Below are 18771 nucleotides of genomic sequence, written 5' to 3' on the forward strand. Positions count from 1 at the left end.
AATTATTTATTTATACTCCATTGGGACCCAAAGTAGCTGATATTATTCTTCTCTCCTCAATTTTACCCTCACCACAGCCCTATGAGGTAGGTTAAGCTGAAATATGTGACTTGCCCAAGGTTACCCAGCAAGCTTCCATGGCAAAGTGGGGATCCGAGCAATAGAGGTCTCATGTTCTTATGTTCAAGGAGGCCTGACATTAGTCATCCACCACCTTCCCTCATGAAGTCTGACCTAAACTCAGGAGGATCCCTGTATAAAAGGGTAATCCACTTGAACAAAAATGGAATAAGATTGCTGATGCTTAACACCAAAAATATTGCAAAGCGGCTTTCAATCTATTGGAGACTAGAAGAGCGCTACTGGATCATATCAGTAGCCCATCCCGTTTCACACAGCAGCCAACAGGTCCTCTGGAGAGCCAACAACAGGGCATGGAGGCTGAGACCTTCCCCTGATGTTGCTTCTGGCACTGGTATTCAGAGGTTTAATGCTTCTGAATATGGAGGTTCCATTTAGTCACCATAGCTAGTAGCCACTGATTGAATCTGTCTAATCCCCTGTAAAAGCTGTCTGTATATGTGACCATCACGACATCCTCTGGAAATGAATTCTACATTTTAATTACTCATTGTGTAGAGAAGTAGTTCTTTTTGTCTATCTTGAATCTACTGCCCATCAACTTCACTGAAACCTTTGAATTCTAGTAATTTGAAGAGGAAGAAAAAGTTATTTGTGCTGTACAGGGGCAATGGGGTCCATCTTTTGGATGAGGCTATATTTCTCTGGGGAATCTATGGCATGGCTTCCTGGGCAGATGGGACAGGGAGTCCCAATCAGTGAGCTGTTCCTCCCTTGGGGTGATAGCAGTGTGAGAAAAGTTGCTTGAGAGGTATGTGGTACAGCTTAGATGAACACCATTTTGTATCATTTGGAGGATTAAGTGGTTTTCCTTAGACAAGGCCTAGAGCATCAAGAAGAAGAAGATATTGGATTTATATCCCGCCCTCCACTCCGAAGAGTCTCAGAGCGGCTCACAATCTCCTTTACCTTCCTCCCCCACAACAGACACCCTGTGAGGCGGGTGGGGCTGGAGAGGGCTCTCACAGCAGCTGCCCTTTCAAGGACAACCTCTGCCAGAGTTATGGCTGACCCAAGGCCATGCTAGCAGGTGCAAGTGGAGGAATGGGGAATCAAACCCGGTTCTCCCAGATAAGAGTCCGCACACTTAACCACTACACCAAACTGGCTCTCCCTTCAGTACCTTCATGGACCCAGGACAGGGACTCCTTGAGAGGTGCGTGCCATAATCCTTGATTTATAGGCCCAATGGCTAGAGGGACATGAGGTGGTTCACCTCCCTCAAGAATAATCGAGGCTTGGCAAGGAGAAGCATGACCTATAGGTATGTGATGTTTCTAAGCCTGGAGCCAGGTTCGCCTCACTTGTAATATCACGGATGCACTAACAGAGGAGGTCAGACGCTTCTGCATCTCTGCAGTTACCTGATTCTGGGTTTGGAACACCAGTATGTTGCAATTAGGGTTGCCAAGTCCAATTCAAGAAATATCTGGGGACTTTGGGGTGGAGCCAGGAGACATTGGGGTGGAGCCAGGAGCAAGGTTGTGATTAGCATGATTGAACTCCAAAGGGAGTGCTGGCCATCACATTTAAAGGGACTGCATACCTTTTATATGCCTTTCCTCCGTTAGAAATAATGGATAGGGGCACCTTCTTTGGGGGCTCATAAAATTGGACCTCCTGATCCAATATTTTTGAAACTTGGAGAGTATTTTTGGGAGAGGCATTGGATGCTATGCTGACAATTTGGCGCATCTAGCTCAAAAAAACAGCCCTCCCAGAGCCCCAGATACCCATATATCAATTCTCCATTACACCCTATGGGAATCAGTTTCCATAGGGAATAATGGACATTTCCCTCCCCCTTTCTGATGACCCTGAAGTGGGGGGAGAGCCTCCAAACTGGGGGAACCCCTACTCCCACCTGTGGATTGGCAGCCCTAGTTGAAATAGTGTGTCAGGTCAAGTTGAGTTGAATATTTGATTTCCAGGTGAAGATGGGAACATTTCCATCTGGCGTCTTTTTGTAAAAAAAAATAAAAAAAATCCTGACTTGTTTGAACACTTTCTTCATAAGCAGGGGTTGTCTTCTTTTAGTTAGATTTCCTGACTTTTGTAAACTTAGTTGGGTTATTTTTGCGTCTACTAGGGTTTCCAGATCAACTTTCCTGACCAGTGAGGATCTTCCAACATCCTTCTGGGAGACTACAACTGAGGTTGGGCATTTTGGGGCCTACTTCTGATTGGGGGTGCGTGACACTGTTTTTTGGGCAGAACATAAGAACATAAGAGGAGCCATGTTGGATCAGGCCAATGGCCCATCCAGTCCAACACTCTATGTCACACAGTGGCAAAAATTTTTTTATATATACACACACAATGTGGCTAGCCACTGATGGACCTCTGCTCCATATTTTTCTCTAAACCCCTCTTGAAGGTGGCTATGCTTGTGGCCGCCACCACCTCCTGTGGCAGTGAATTCCACATGTTCCACATGGGTGAAGAAGTACTTCCTTTTATCCGTTTTAACCTATCTGCTCAGCAATTTCACCGAATGCCCACGAGTTCTTGTATTGTGAGAAAGGGAGAAAAGTACTCCTTTCTCTACTTTCTCCATCCCATGCATTATCTTGTAAACCTCTATCATGTCACCCCGCAGTTGACGTTTCTCCAAGCTAAAGAGTCCCAAGCGTTTCAACCTTTCTTCATAGGGAAAGTGTTCCAGCCCTTTAATCATTCTAGTTGCCCTTTTCTGGACTTTCTCCAATGCTATAATATCCTTTTTGAGGTGCGGCAACCAGAACTGCACACAGTACTCCAAATGAGACCACACCATCTATTTATACAGGGGCATTATGATACTGGCTGATTTGTTTTCAATTCCCTTCCTAATAATTCCCAGCATGGCGTTGGCCTTTTTTATTGCAAACGCACACTGTCTTGACATTTTCAGTGAGTTATCTACCACGACCCCAAGATCTCTCTCTTGGTCAGTCTCTGCCAGTTCACACCCCATCAACTTGTATTTGTAGCTGGGATTCTTGGCCCCAACTCTATAGTAAATTCAGCTTTAAAAACCACAGGGCTTTGCCCAAAAACCAGAGCGTTACCACCAACTGGAAGTAGGCCTGAAACAAGAAATTGGTTCAGAGTAGGCCTGTAAAGATCAGTTGGAGGTGGGATTTCCCCTCACTGGCCAGTGACAGGAAGAGCCCACTCTCACTAGGGGCCTGGCAACCCTAGTGTCTACAGCTCTATTTCATTTCGAACAGCATTGCTCTTGCACTTCTGACAGGGTGAAGGCTGGAAGGTCTTCCAGGTTTAGCAATCTATATATAAAACTAAATATAGTCTTCCAGATTAATGTTGAAATGTTTGAAAGACCTAATTTGAGTCGTACAACTGAAAAAGCTATACATGATGGTAGAGTGAATGCTTTGAAGAAAAAAAGCTAACTGAAGCTTGTCTAGCATTTCTTTTTGGACCTAGGAACTAGATCTGGGATCCAAAGAGCATATGTGGTATTATGAGTGCCTTGTATGCTTTCAAGAGTGCTGGCAAGGAGAAGGGAAGTAAGGGAAGCAACCAATGTAGAAAAGTTATAATGATGGATGACTGACCTCACATTGACCCTACTCACTGAAACTAATTAGAGAGCAGGCAGCTCTGGACTTGGTTCTGAGTGATGCATAAGAGAATCTAGTTGGAAGATAGATATAAGCACTGTTGAACCAACTAGGAATAAATAGCAATAGCATCACATCAGCATTTATTTAAGTGAAGTTAGCTGAATATGAAATGTTATTCATTTGTCTCCTTTTGAAGTGGGTAGTTCATGGTCATTTCACATATGACTTACTAGGATAGCAAGTGAACATTACCATGAGCTAGCAATTGCAAATATACAAATGTGTAATATTTAAAGATTAAAAGATTGTCACATCCTATAATCCAAGATGTTTTATAATTTTTATTAATTTTAACTACAAAAAGGAAAAGCATAAGCACAAGTACAGAAACATCAAGTGGGGGGAATACAGAGTGGGAGATCAGAACAAAGAAAGCTGCAAATATATCAGTTACATTTTTAACCTCAAAACAAAATACCTAATCCTTTCTACCTGCAAGTATTGGGTTTTCCCCTTATATTCTACCATCTTCATTTTCCATTATACATTTTTTACTAAGCTATTATTTAAAATGAAGTATTCTTCTTCAGCAAACATAGATATAAAAAAAAAGTCACCAAGGTCTCAATACAAAACTAACTGGATAAGCTTAATCATCTTAAAAATATAAACTGACTTGTTATTTTAACAATATCATAATTTAGATAGGCATAAAAAACAAATATTTCTTTATCCTTCTAGCTTACATATTTCAAATGGATAGAGAAAAAGATCAAATTTAAAATAACATAAAAAAGTGGAGAGATAAGAAAAAATAATGGTAAACAAGGAGCATATGTTTATCTATCTCAATATAAGCGGTTTCTCCAAACAAACATGTTAAGAGCAGATCTACCAGATCACAAAATAATTGTGTTGTCTGTCTTCTTAAAAATTAATCCAAGGTAACTGTTTATTTAAACTTCTTTTCAGAACTTTTCAGTCCTTTAGTTCTTATGTCCATATTAATCAGAGAGGAACAAACCTATTATGTCCCAAAAATCTCACTTTGCCTTTTAAAATTGCATATTTTGCTGGGAGTTCCATATTATCCAGTTAACTACAGAGAGAGAAAACAATTAAAAATCCCTTCTTCCTGAAAGTTTTCCATGTTTTAATTTTTTTGATGAAATGTGCATCCTCTCTCCTTAATGCAAGCACCCCTCTCAGTAACGACAGAAAAAATCCCACGCCATTAGATCCTCTCAAAAATACTTCAAACAGCCTTAACTTCTGGTTCTTCTTAGTTCCATGTTAGTTTTCTTCTTTTCATTTCCCGACGGATCTTTTCCCATGGAACTCTACAGATGTCACCAAGTTCTCTTTGTCACTCTGCCCATGTAGAGTCAAGTCGTCACTAGCTTTTTTATCAACTCTGTTAATAAAGAAAGGTCCTGCTTAAAAAAGAATATGATATCCATTGTATCTTTTTTATGAAGCATTTCGCTTTGTGATGCCATTTTACTCCACAAAATAACTCACTAATAATCAAAGTTGAAAAATAACTCAGAGATCCAGTTAGTCTATAATTCCAAATCTCCACCAGCCGTATATCTTGATTGTTGCCATTTCAGTTGCACTCAGATGACAAATACAAATCTCTTTGGAATAGATCTCATTTGTTCAGATCAAATTATAACTAAATAATAATCTCTTTATCACTTATTCAATCATAATCCGGGTCGATTTAAGTATCTATATTCAGTCAAATTCAGATTGTTGCAGGCATTCAAAGTTGTTCTTTGTATCTTTTGTAAGCCAGATTCATGGGAAAGTGTGTGTGTGTGTGTGGGGGGGGGGGAGAATTCACCTCTTTCCCTTTCTTTGAACTGACCCATTTGTTGTTAAAACGACCCATTAGCCAGTGATATGAAAAGCAAACTTACTTGCAGAGTAGAATTGCCATGTTTGAGATAGGAAAGCAATACATCAAAGCCTTGTTAGCAGCAAAGAAAGCAAGCGGTTCGGTGTTCACTTCTTTCTACCATAATGGCGATCAAGGCAGCAGAGCATTGAAGTGCACAAGAAGAGCAGAAACAACTGCTGCTATATCCCTATCTTCCTGTAAAAGTCCCTCCAGGGTCCCCCCTAGAAGTGCCACACCTGTGGCACCTCTCCAACTGCCCGATTCAGGGGGGCCGCAAGAGACAAGCTCTGTGGACCCCCACTGAGCTCAAGGCGACGAAACCCGGAAGTCCTATAATCCAAGATGAACCATGTTTACATAATGTAAAACAAATGTAGATAAGATCCAGTAACCAAAGGTCTTCTTATGGGAATGTGTATAATAACATTTGATCTTAAACAATGTGATGACATTTTCAATTAGTAATGCTGATAAATCAGATATTTCCTCCCATATGTTGCAGGCCATGACTTTCCTTTAAAAAAAGGCAACTTTTTGTACCACCTTGTCAAGAAAAATAAAGTAACCCAAGGACAAATAATTTAAACAGTCTGAAGCTGAAGTAAAAAAAAAAAGAATAAAAACTCAAACCAGATGTCAGATGCTCCTGACCAAACAGCTATCTCCAGTCACAGCAGGATTCTGAGACAGCGAAGGGACGGAAGAAAAGAAATCTGCACAAGGAGTACAGGGTACAAGGCATTTCATTCTGAGAAACAGTCTCAAATCTTCACAAGGTCAGATGATATAGAAAAAAGGCTGTTAAGTGAAAGCATTATAATTTATCAATGTACAGCAATTTCACAGAACAGCTGAGATCCAGATTCTGCTGATATGAAGGGGAAAAGAAATAAAGGGAATTTCTGCTTTACATTTTACGATAATGTTAAAGGTCATTCTATAAAATGGAAGCAGAGAGCATACACACACACACACACACACACACACAACCTTCAGTAAACATTCTGCCACAATTTTCTAATTCATATTTTATTAGAAAATATTAGATCATGTAATTTTGGATTAAGGTTAGGCCCCCCGGGGAAAAAAATTAACCTCTGAACTTGCTCTTCCAAAAGTATATTTTACTGAAGGCTTTAACAAATTACTATTACAGTAATTGTTTTAGTTTTCTAAAGAGAAAAATTGACCTCTTTGTGATTTCATAGAACCATAAAGTTGGAAGGGGCCATACAGGCCATTTAATCCCACATGCTGCTTAATGCAGAATCAGCCTAACATCCATGACAAGTGTGTGTCTAGCCACTGCTTGAAGACTGCCAATGAGGGGGAGTTCAACACCACCTTTCTAGGCAGCTGATTCTACTGCTGAACTACTTGTACTGTAAAAAAAAATTCCTAATATCCAGCTGGTATCTTTCCATCTGTAATTTTAAAAAAAAGACAAGGAGGAGATTGGATTTATACCCCGTCCTTCACTTGGAGTCTCAGAGCAGTTTATGATCTTTTTTCCCTTCCTCTCCCCACAACAGACACCTTGAAAAAGCTCTTTTGAGAACAGCTCTGAAAGAACTTGTGACTGACACAAGATCACAGCAGCAGCAGCTGCATGTGAAGGAGTAGGAAATCAAACCGGGTTCTCCCAGATTAGAGTCTGCGCTCTTAACCATTACACCAAACTGGCTCTCAGTTTGTGACTTTATTGTGAAGCTGCCTGGTCTTCTGTAAGTGACAGCCTTTCAAATACTTTAAGAGAGCAATCATTTCTCCTCATTCCCAAGTCCCTTAGCCTTTCCTCATAGGGCTTGGTCTTCAGACCTCTGATCATTTTTGCTGCTCTCTTTTGCACCTGCTCCATTCCGTCCACATCTTTTTTGAAGTGAGGTCTCAAGAATTGCTCATAGTACTCTAGATGCAGCCTGGCCAATTAAGTGTACAATGGGACTATGACATCTTGCAATTTGGATGTTATGCCTGTGTTGGTATACCTCAAGACGACATTACCCGTTTTTGCTGCTACATCACACTGACTGCTCATATTTAGCTTACTGTCCACCCTTACCCCAAGAATTTGTTCACACGTACTGCTACCCAGAAGTGTGTCTCTCATACAGTATATGTACTTCTCATTTTTGTTACCCAGATGTTAACTTATCCTTATTGAATTGCATTTCATTCACATCTGCTCACTTTTCCAGTGTATTTAGATCTCATTGAATTCTATCTTTATCTTCCAGTGTGTTCGCTACTCCTCCCAGATAATTTATAAAAATACTGAAAAGTACCGGGCCTAGAACTGAGCCTGAGGCACTCCACTGGACACCTCCCTCCAATCAGATGAAATGCCAACTACTCTTCAGGTACAGTTCTCCAACCAGTTCCCTATCCACCTAACTATCCTAGAGTGCAGTTCTCCAGTTTACCCATCAGATCATGGGGAACCCTATCAAAGCTTTACTGAAATCCAGATAAACAGCATCAACAGCATTCCCATGATCCAATAAGCTCATCACTCAATCAAAAAAGGAAAGAGGTTGGTCTAGCTGGACCATTCTATCTTCCCTATATTACCAATTTGTCCTTCAGATTTTGAACTCTTGATCTGAATTCCCAATCCTGGAGTATAGAAATGTCTACATGTGAATAGATTCCGGTATATCAGCAATAGAAATGCAAATTGCTTTCCTCCTCACCTTTGTGTGATTTGCTTGCTGTGATTCTTCAGTAAATATGAAAGTCATGCACCTCTACATTGTGTTGATTTTCATGAATATAAGGCAAGCACCCAAAAGAATAAGGCAGGGGATTTAATTCATGTAATGTTATCTGTTGAGATATAATTATCAGCCCCACTGAGATGTATACTGTATGTACAATTGAAATGGATGAATAAAGGTATTTGAGTTTCACTGCCGTATTATATAATTTTGTTTTGGCAGATTTTATATAATTACTTTAATGCTATTTTTCTGTAGACGAAAATAGCAATTTTCGGGGATGGGGAGGGTGCTTAGGAAAAACATACTTAATTTTTCTCTTCTCCATCAGATGGAACAGTGCATTTACCATAATCTTAAAATCCAAACTGTGAATTTGTACCTTTTACAATCTTTTAGGGAGCAATAGTAATTTAGCCTAACCACTAACTGTGAATGACAAAACACCCACTTGCTTTTCTATTGCTGGAGCCCTACTGCTTCAGCAACTCCTAGGGAATGATATGAAAAATGTGGAGTGAGAAATGAATTCTCTGGTCAGCCATTACGTTAATGGAAAGACTTCGTGGAAGATTAATTCATTCTGTTGTAGGACGTGAATATGCATTGTCAACTAAGTGTAGAATTATCGTAAGTTCCTGTCTGGTAATTGGCAATTGCCATTACATATGTGGGATCAATTAATGTTTGCAGTTTAATTTCTCAGCTAAGAGAAGAAACATAGATGGGTTGTGAAACCTGTACCATTTACAGTCACACTTCTATTTATATCTGTACTGCTGGGAGATCTAAAAGAAATGATTTTCAAATACACAGGCAAAATCAACATGAGGAATGAGCCTATCAATGAGACACTGAGTTTGATCTAGTTTCCTTTTCCATGAGCTAAGATGCTTTTCTGGGGCATTCCCTTTGCAACAAGGGAAACCACGATGTCCCCACATGGTACAGTATACCTTTCCTATGACCTCTGAAGCCCTACAGTTCTGCTCTTGGATTCTGCAAACTATGAATCTATTCCCCCTCTACTGAATGTAAGGGTCCCTACAGATCCAGGAAATAAATAAAATTTGAGGGGTGCTTCTCACAAGATTTATTATCACTTACATATAGGAAACACCTCATTCGCTGCTGCAGGCATTAGGCACATGCTTCTGATTTACCACATGCTCATTTAATAGGAAATTTTGTCTACAGATAACTTTATTTCTTGCATGACACACAACAAAAAAAATCCGTATGTGTTCATCAGGTGTCATATATAGGAAATTCATATCATGTGAAACAGCCCTTCACTAGCAGATTGGGATGACTTTGGCTGCTTCTGAACTTTTTGAGGACCTTATACAAACATATCCCAGGGCCTGAGTATCCCAGAGGTCCCTTTTATCTCCAGTGTTCCTTAACTTCCATGTGAAACCTTTGACTGAGGAGCTCTGGACTGGATTAAACATATGAAGCTGCCTTATACTGAATCAGACCCTTGGTCCATCAAAGTCAGTATTGCCTTCTCAGACTGGCAGCAGCTCTCCAGGGTCTCAAGCTGAGGTTTTTCACACCTATTTGCCTGGAACCTTTTTTGGAGATGCCAGGGATTGAACCTGGGACCTTTTGCTTCCCAAGCAGATGCTCTACCACTGAGCCACCGTCCCTCCCCCAAAGGAATGTCTTGTTTTGTTTTGTGAACTGGATTTTTGCTACGTATATGCTGTTCCCTCTGCAGCTTCCTATGCTTGTTTGCAAAGCTGTTTTTGAGGGCTAGGGGACATTCAAGAACAGCATAAGAAATGGTGCAGAAGACTGCAGGAAGAAGAGAGAACTTGCACCTGGGGAGGGGTGCTTTCTACAAGGACTGCAGTACAGAAACAGTGCATTGAATGCACTGGTGCTAAGCAGAAGCACCCCTCCCCCCCAATTTTGTAATTCAGAGAGATTCTCAGATTTGAACTAAGGTCCTGTGTGTGTGGCTCTGCCACCGCCATAGTGGCACTTGTTCTGCTGGGCGCATAGCACTGTTAAGCTCCTTGCAAACAAGCATCCTCACCACAGTTGACTCCACTATAGAGATTCTCTAGGAGAATCTGACTGCTGCCTGTGTTTGCAAGTTTCTCCCATCATAGGAGACAATGAGGAATGGGGAAACCACTTTGGGGTCTCATAGAACGGGAATCCCTGGTCCAATCTTTTTGGAACACGGGGGTTTCCTGTGGAAGAGACTCCTGCAGCTACACTGCAAATTTGGTGCCTCTCCCTCAAACCCCCTCCCCCACATGGGTAAATTGGCATCTTTCCTCTCTGCCATAGGAAGACATGAGGAGTGGGGTCATCCTCTTTGGGTGTCCTTAGAATTGGACCTCCTGATCTAATCTTTTTGGAACTTTGGAGTTTTGTGGGGGAGAGGCTTCTGCAGCAGCCCAGCAAATTTGGGGGCTCTCCCTCAAACCCCTGCCTCCCCACCGGCTTCCTAGATTCTACCCTATTTTGCCATTGATTTTAATGGCCCATAGGGTATAATGGAGCTGTATTTTCGGGAATAGTCAGATATCTCTTGAATCAGATTCAGCTGCTGAATTGGTTATTCAGGGATATCCCCCCCCCCCGAGTATTTTGCCCCAAATAACCCCAAATCTGAATCTTACCAGATTTTTTTTCACATCCCTATTAATGACTGGTCACCAACTTGGTGGGAGACAGACACGCTGATGGGGCATCTGCCTTAACTGTTGCCATGAGGGCTCCCAAAACTGGGTGCCCACCTTGATCAGTTCATTGTGATCTTCTCAGCAAATGCAAGTCCTTCTGATTGCAACATCAAATTACTTGCAAGCTTCCAGGTGGGCTTGATAAATTTTATTGACCTTACCTGAATGCTTCCTATCAGTCTACCTCAGGCATGAGTGAAGCCTCCACCCTGCCAGGTCCACCCAAGTTATCCTCTGCAGTCACCTTATATTACTGTTCTAGGAAAACCTCCCCCAATCCAATTAGAGCCTTGATAGCCTGGACTCACCCCAGATTTCTTTATTTTCACAACCATTTCTTTGATATTCCTTTTGTGCTGGCTCCTATAACTCTCACTACTGAATCAGCCAAAATGTTGGTAATCTCACCCCTCCACTCATTCAGAAGCTGTCAACTCCATTTATCTTTTGTGACTATGGGATGTTTCTTTCCCATGAAGGATCGTCCCTCGACTGTCTTCTATCTTTCTTTTCTTGGGAACTTTGGGAGCTCTGCCTAAGTCCTCTGCTATTCTCCAAATTTTTCTCCTGGGCATAAATGCTGCCCTCTGGATCATTCCTGCAGCTCCCCCCCCGCCCCCACCATTACAGCCTTCATGTCACAAGTATGCAGATAGATGGGCAGCTCTGTAATCTGTCTGTAGGAATGGGAAAGTGCAGGAGTCCAGTAGTACCTTAAAGATTCACAAAAGTTAAAACCTGCCACAAATTTTGCTAGTCTTTGTGCTGGGCTCTTGCTCTTTTTTATGGGTGTGGTTACTCGGTGTCAGTTTCTAGATCATCACCTTTCAGTTAAATGGATCCAGTTCAGCAGACTGAAGATAGTTAAATTCTACTGGACTTGAACTGTTAATTTATTTTCTCTCAAAACTCTCTCTCCTTTTCTCTTCTTTAAATTCTGTTGCTCTACCATCCTCTTCATAACAATTTCCTGGTGCAGAAATCTTGCTTAGCAAGCAGCTCAGGTTTGTCTTTGCTCTTTTAACTCTTCAGAGGTACATCCTTCTGGACACAACCATTTAATTGTTCTTACACTTAAGTGCCTTTCAATTCATGTACACCCATATTTCCTTAAATAAATGCTAAACCTTGTTCTGAAAAAGATAAGGTTTTGGTAGGGTTGCCAGGTTCAACTCAGGAAATATCTGAGGACTTCGGGGGTGGACCCAGGAGTGCAATTCCCCTGAATACATCCTTCACTTCCTCATCCTCTTTTTTTGCCTACCCTGGTAGCTGCACTTCCACTAAATGAAAGTGAAATTTGTCATACCCCCACAAATCCCCTTGCCATTTCCAAGCATGGCCTTTTAAAGGGACACACACACGCTCACAAAGCAGCCAAAATAAACAAAGTTTGCAAGCCCACACTCTTGTGATCTCACTAGGACAATTTTCTCACAGGAATTGCTGAATGTAACTATCTGCTGTATTTCAACCAGCTTTTTCAGATATGAACAGGAAAGGAGAGCAGCCTAGGGGGTGGAGTTTCCTCCATCCCATAATCAGATTCTAGCTAACTCTTTCCTATCCATTTTACTGTAGAAACAACTTTTGAACATATGAGCATATGAAACTGCCTTATACTGAATCAGACCCTCGGTCCATCAAAGTCGGCATTGTCTACTTGGACTGGTAGCGGCTCTCCAGGGTCTCAAGCTGAGGTTTTTCATGCCTATTTGTCTGGACCCTTTTTAGTTGGAGACGCCAGCGATTGAACCTGGGACCTTCTGCTTACCAAGCATATGCTCTACCACTGAGCCACTGTCCCTCCCCAAACTTTGGAAGCGAATGCAAAACAGAGGAACTCTGCTCTCTGCCTTTCTCACAGCTTCAGACACTGGTGGCTCTTCCTGCTCACCCCACTCCCGGCTTTCCTGCTGCTGAGATTTAAAGGCACACACACATTCCAAAACACAAACAGTTGCAAGCATCTTCTAAGCCTGCTGAGGTTTAAAGGCACATAGTGGCTGTTGGGGTGGGGCTTTCCCCCATCAACCAGTTGGCTGGCAGCTTTGAGGAGCCTGCAAAACCAAGGGATTCCCCACTGGGATCTGAGGACTGACAAGCCTTGTTTTGAGGGGTTACTGGCAGCCTAATAGAAGCACTTTGAGCTTGCTTGCCTACTATGTAGGCAAAGACTCCTAAACCATGCATTTTTCTAATTGGCAAGTGTGTCAGTTTTCCAAACTAGCCAGACTGTGGAAGAAAAAGAGGCTTCCCCATACACTAAGCTTAAAATTTCCCCAAATTGGTCACTTTTCTTTTTTCCTTTTTTTTTAAATATTACCTTTCAGAAAGGTTACAATAATCAGAAAATCAATATAATACACAGTAATACAAACCAAGGGAGATGAGTTAATAACATGTAAATTAAAGGTAACATGATATTTATACCTTTTCTTCTTTACAGCATACATATAAGGTAAATTAGTTAACAAACAATATCACTAAGAAATAATATTTATTAAAAAATTCATATCTACCAAATCAATAGTATTGTTTTTGCTAAGTTAGGTAGCTGAGTCAGGTTGTTGAATCCCAAAAGATAATATATAAACGGCATCCAAACTGAGTCAAAGATAGTGCTATATAAATCCAATTCAGTTTCTCGAACTACAGATGCAATTTTAGCCATTAAACAAAATTCAATTGCTTTCTTTAACCATTCCTTAATATTAGGTACATGTGTATTCTTCCAAGCTCTTGCCAAGATCGCTTTTGCTGCCATTAACAAAAACGCTATTAGTTCTTTGCGTATTGAAAGTATTTTAAGAGAACTCCAATTGTGTAATAAAATAGATTCAGGTGAAAAAGGGACAGTGTATGATGTAATTATATGTATTTGTTCTACTACTTTTTCCCAAAAATCTAAAATAATAGGGCATGACCACCAACAATGTTTATATGACCCTATGTCTCCACAATTTTTCTAACTTAATGAGGATGATGTTGTAGATATATAATTTAATTTTTTGACATTAAATACCAATGTGTTAAACGTTTATAAGCTTGTAATCAGATAGGTAGTGCTTTGGTTTATATTGCTGAAGAATTCCAAACATATCCCCATTGTTCATCGGTTAAGGCTTTTCCCAGATCATTGTGCCAAGACTGGGTGTATGAAAGTAGTTTACTATTTTTAACAGACAACAGTATTTTGTATATTTTGGATAGGTGTCCTTTAACACAAAATATTTTAGACACAATAATTTTTTCAAATTCAGTTAATTGTCTTTTAAGATTTGTTTGGGCTTTGAGGCTATCTGTCAAATGCCGTAACTGAAAGTATTGGAACCAGGGTACAGTTGTACCAATATTATTTTCAAGTTCAGTTTTGAGTAGTAGAGAGCCATTTTTTATAATGTCAGTGATACCAATTAAGTTCTTTGATCTCAGATTTTTATAGGAGTGTTGGGAGAGTGCTGGTAGAAACCATTCTTGTCCAACAAAGCAAGATATTAGTGACACCGAGGGAGATTGGTCACTTTTCTGGGTGAGCTAGACCCGTTAGTTTCAGAGGGTCTGCAGCAGAACAACTGGATTTGAGTCTAGAGTCAAAAGCTTATATCACAAAAATCTTGTTGGCAAACGAGGTTTGACTCTTGAAACCTAATACCCCCAAAACATCTTGTTGGCTTTGAAGGTGCAAGTGGACTGAAATCTAGCAGGCCCAAGTTAGAGAGTTCACACATGCCTAAGAATACATATGAAAGGAAGTACATGAAGTAACACTGTTCACTAGTTGCCTCCTTGTACACTGCTGCCAGTTGGTGGCTGGAATCAATGACTGAACTAATACACAGGGGTTGTTCAGCTTGGCTTTATTCAGAGCCATTTTCACTTCCTAGTCCTAGTGTATAGGTTTTTGGTGTTTACATGGGGGACATAGTCATGGTTTTATTGTTTTTCTATACACCATGTGTACATTTAAATTACTGTCTCCAGTGTTGCCAGAATGAAAGTTGAATATGCATATATCCACAGGAAACTTTAAAATGGCTTCTTCTGTTGATATTAACTGGGAAACATCAATTATTATAACTCAGCATGAGAAAATGATCTGTTGAAATGCTGAAAGTTAATAGACCAAAATTATGCTTTAATTTATACAGATATGCTTTAATTTATATGGATAGAAATAATCTGAGTACTAAAGTGCATCTTGTGTTCTAAGCAAAATATGTACAAAGAAAACTATATGTGAAAAAGAAGAAGACAAATGCAACTGAGTTGTCCTCTGACTAGCACTCGTTGCTGAGTGATTACTGAGTTCAAAGACAAGTCAATTTTAAAGGAGAAGTTTTAATGAAATTGCCATTCTGCAATATGGAAGAATTCTTGCCCTGAATTGAACAAATGCTGTTGCTGGGTAGTACTGTTCTTATTTCACAAGAGGAAACCTTTCACTTCACAGCAATTAAGACAGAAATCTTTTTTCTCCACACGTTTCTTCTTCACCTTCACAAATTGTGCTAGGAGACATACATGGCATGAGGTTGTGTGCTCTTATTTTTCCTGTGAAGGCGGTCTGCCAGATTTCTTTGGATATTCTCTCCCCCACAATATCTTGGATTAAAATAATATTTATCACTTGCTATGAATGTATAATTTGGTTTATATTAAATTTTCTTTACCAGGAGCACCTGTCTTCGGTTAGACCATGCAAATTAAGCCAACAGAATTCCACTCAATGCAATCCTAAATACAGTTATACCCTTCTAAATCCATTGAAGTTAATGGGCTTAGATATAGGGCTGCCAACCTCCAGGTCTAGCTGGAGATCTCTTGTTACTACAATTGATCTCCAGGTGACAGAGATCAGTTCCCCTGGAGAATATGGCTGCTTTGGAGGGTGGACTCTATAGCATTATACCCCACTGAAGTTCCCCTCCTCCCCAAACCCTGCCCTCCTTAAGCTCCACCCCCCCCCCCCCAAATATCCAGGCAGAATTCAAATTATTGTATGACATTGTATGTCAGTAGATCTCAGAGAGTCTAGCTGCCAAAGCTGTAGCTCTTTTCTGACACCAGGTATTTCCCACTCTGAACCTGACAACCCTAGCTTAGATGTAGCTTTGTCTAGGATAATACTGTATGACTCTTTAAGTAAAAGCAGCTTGAGGAGCAATGAAGGGTGGAGATGGGGAGAGAAGTGTTTCTTATGCAACTTTCCATTCCACCCCCAAGCTGCCGTGTCAAACTGGCTCTTAGCTTACATTTTCTTCACATTTGTCTGAATCTGATGAGCCCAGTTTAAAGAATATACTGAGCGTCCAACGACTGCAAATAATTTTTGAAGTATTATTTGTAATTTGAGGTGTACATAAATTTAACACTATACAATATTCTTGAAAGGCTGTTGTCTCTATTTGCCATTTCAGTTCCATATTCCAATTCTGCCTCAGTCCTTCAATTACAGGTTCATGATAAGGTTTCAAATAAACACAGAAAAATTTGTGAGCTTTCAGTAATGATTCTATACATGGCAAACAAAGGCAAAATGTCAGATAGGCCTCAAGTTGTCAGTGCATTTGGGTATAAAAACGAAGAATGAATTAATGGCAGTCCCCTTACATCCATTTGTGGCAGCCTTTGTTTATTCAGTACCACTCTGACAACAAGTAGGCTTGCTGCTACATATTCACAGATCCTTTACCTTGAGAGAACAGTCTCTAAAGACCTTGGTCTTTTGAATTACAAGGACACAGAGCTAATTCTCAAAAGCCCAGCAACCAGGGGCGACTCTAGGGCAAACAGCGCCCTAGGCAGGCACCCCCCCCAGGCATCCCCCCCCCCGGCGCTCTGTTCACTTGCTTGCTGCCGCTCACTCCCTTCCTCCTGCTCGCTACGGCTAAAAGGAAGCTCTGCTGGCTTTGCAGCCCACACCTGCGCGTTTTGTTAAGAGACAAAACGTGCAGGAGCGAACTGCAAAGCCAGCAGAGCTTCCTTTTAGCCATGGCAAGCAGGGGGAAGGGAGTGAGCGGAGCACTGTGGGGCGGCGGGTGGCAGCGGTGGCCCAGAGGGGGCTAATGGCAGCCACGGCAGCGGCAGGGAGGGAGGCAAGCTAAGTGCTTGCCTGGGGCACCAGAGGGGGAGCGAGAGCCCAATTTGCTGCCCCAGCCTCTCGGCGCCCTAGGCAACAGATTTGCCCCCGCATACATTTATGACATTTATGAGGAGGGGCCTTTCACTTTCTGCTGTGCAAAGTTAATCAGGGCAGCAAGCTAGACAGCAGTGAGAATCCGTTCAGCCTATGCAGGTTGCATCATCAACTTTAATTAAATTACCTGCCTGGGACAGTCTACCCCCCAAAAATTTCAATGCCCACTAAAAAAAAAAAATCCTGGCTACAGGCCTGCATAGACACATGACCTGGTTCAGTAAGTTTACAAAATAATTATATCATTAACGGGGGATAGAAAAGAGGGCTTCTATGCCTTCTCTAGCAGTATAAAAGAGGAACCTTAAGCCTTAGGATACCCTCATCTCACTCTGGAGCAGAGCCAGAGCTTTTTTTGGTAGGAGGAAGTCCTTTGCTTATTAGGGATTGTTTCAGGTCATGTAAATGGTGCAACCAGGAAGGCTAAAGCCCCTTCTCCATATATTCCATGGTCCTGAACTTAATTTAGGCACTGCACACACAGGAACTGAGGAGAACTCACAGTTCATGTCTGACACAAAGTTAGGGTTTAGACCCATCCTGTTTATCTCATAATGTATATAAACTAGTTCTGAGGTAATAAAATATATGTCTGGGTGATATCACTTCAATCCAGATTGCAGGTGAAGGTTCAAATGACTGATTGTTCCTACAGACAAAAACAATTCTCTCCTCATAGAAAACTAGTGTGCCAGGGAGAAAGATTATTTCTCTGGCACATCAGCTTTCTAAGTACAAGATTTTTGTTTGTATGGAGAAGTGTTCAATCATTCTGGAGTAACACAGCCTCATTTACTCATTCTGGAGCAACACAGCCTCATTTACTACCTCAGTGAGAACTATAACCAATGCTCGTTGGGCAACAGAGAATGCTCTGAAAATGACACCTCTAACCTTCTAACAAAGTTAGCAGCATTTGAATCAATATTCTGTGATACATAGAGGGAAAGGTCACAAAAGAACTAATGCCATTATTCTGTAATTCCATTTTTGTCTAAAATTCTATTAGCATAGCATACCAATATAGCTGAGATAAAAGTGGCTTTCTTTTCTTAGTCTATGATGTGACATGAATTAACTTGCACCAAAATGGTTCTAAAAAAGAAATAGATTGAATAAAACTAGATGTATTATGGCCACAGAGTTAGTGTCTTCCACATTTCAGCAGACTCAATTTTATTTTTGGTTTCTTCACTAAGAGCAGCTTAAATGAAAAATTTAGAGCCTGTCTCCTTATCTAAGCCCCATTAAGATCCCAGGATATGTCTGCTGTAACTCTTCATATTGTCCATTTTATTTTGTCCCTGATATTCCCTGGCGGGGGAGGGCGGGGTATAAGAATAAAATTATTATTATTATTATTATTATTATTATTATTATTATTATTATTATTACTGCTTTTCACAGATTTCTTACTCATAGATACTTCTTTTTCACTTGACTCTGAGTTGTTCATTGGGTTGGGTAATTTAAAAACAACAGCAATGAATCACAGGAGCACCTTTACACACACAAATAATTTTCAAGACGGGAAAAT

Source organism: Heteronotia binoei, chromosome 21 (genome assembly GCF_032191835.1).
Source record: "Heteronotia binoei isolate CCM8104 ecotype False Entrance Well chromosome 21, APGP_CSIRO_Hbin_v1, whole genome shotgun sequence".
Taxonomy (NCBI): domain Eukaryota; kingdom Metazoa; phylum Chordata; class Lepidosauria; order Squamata; family Gekkonidae; genus Heteronotia; species Heteronotia binoei.